Raw genomic sequence first — 1,417 nt, forward strand, 5'->3', positions numbered from 1 at the left:
TTTTAGGTAGTTCTTTCATCTTGACAAGGAACATTAGAAGAATGGTTTTAATGTAATCTGCAAGTTTGTGGGAGATACGTGTGCATTGACAACTAATATTTTAATGGGGTGGATCTTATGAAAGTTCCACCCAAGGGGCTCTTAGTTTGTTAGCCTGGTTCTTTTTGGATTATGGGAGATAATGTGTGCATTGACAACTAATATTTTAATGTAATCTGCAGGTTTATGGCTAATGATGGGAAGATGAAGCTGAAGGCAATGCTTCTAACCCCTCTTCAGAAATACATTAGAAAACTTCAGAACTTTGGTTTGACTTCTATTCTTGATTATACTTGCAATGTCATTCCAAATCAGCCTGGAAAGTAAGTCCAATTATACCAGCAATGCCATTCCAAATATCTTTTTACAATTTACATGATGCATTTCTCATAAGAATCTAGAGTATTACATTCTGGATTTTGAACATTCCTCAGCAGAAATTTTCAGCATCTCTACCTTTTGCTAGTTTTATATGCATTACAAGTTTCAGTTAAGATGATTGTCGGAGTTTCCATGTTGAACTACCATAGGTGGTGTTCTTATGCTATTATAGATTTCACAGGAGATGCATTTTCGCACCTAGCAAGTGAACAAATTTGCCTCGCTTGGTCTAGAACGAGCTCCCCTTGGGTCAACAGTGCATCGGGCATATCCAAAAACCAGGTGAAGTCAACTAACAACAGTCCCCCATATGTATGTTTTTGTCGCAATTTTTTTCACACTGTTTTGATAGTTAATTGTTGTTCTTTCAATCTATTCACATGTTTTTGTTCTTATTTTTTACTTGTTGCTTGTTAGTTAGGTACATAAAAGGCCATCACATTGTAGAGCTCTTCATCTGCTTGACGGACTTTCATTGAATTGTCTTTTTATTTTGAAGTCTTCCATCATAGATTTTAGTTTTTACAGTCAAGTTTGCAAGTTAGATAAATAATGTTTCAAATTACATCATGGTTGTTTTTACTATCTTTTGATTCTTAAATGAATATGGCTTAAATATATTTTATTTTATTTTATTTTATACAGTAGGTTTTTTTGTTTAAAATCGTTCCGAAATAAGAAAAAATACCATTCTCAAATATGACCGTTGGCACCAGAACGGTTTAAAACCGTTCCTAAAATTCCGTTTCTAAAAATCGAAACCGTACCCAAAACGGTTCTGAACCATTCCTGATTTTCTGCGATGCCTCATTTAGGAACAGTATTAAACTGTTCCTGAAGCATTTAGGAACGGTTTAAAACCGTTCCTAAATGACGATTTTGGCCACATCATGGATTTGATCGGTAACATGACTTGCGTTTGGCTAAAGTAAATGTGAAGACACATGTGGATTTTCAATTAATTTGGTGGGTGATATTGCCCTAATTTGTGAAATGT

The 1,417-nt window shown here is 34.6% G+C and overlaps 1 long non-coding RNA gene across 1 annotated transcript; it reads left to right on the plus strand.

Annotated features, from left to right (window-relative positions):
- The first annotated feature begins 316 nt into the window (after positions 1–316).
- On the plus strand, positions 317–1,121 carry LOC131256410 (uncharacterized). The gene is made up of 2 exons (XR_009176796.1): positions 317–702; positions 842–1,121. It is a non-coding gene; the product is annotated as an uncharacterized LOC131256410 (long non-coding RNA).
- Positions 1,122–1,417: the final 296 nt, after the last annotated feature.

Source organism: Magnolia sinica, chromosome 9, assembly GCF_029962835.1.
Source record: "Magnolia sinica isolate HGM2019 chromosome 9, MsV1, whole genome shotgun sequence".
Classification (NCBI taxonomy): Eukaryota; Viridiplantae; Streptophyta; class Magnoliopsida; order Magnoliales; family Magnoliaceae; genus Magnolia; species Magnolia sinica.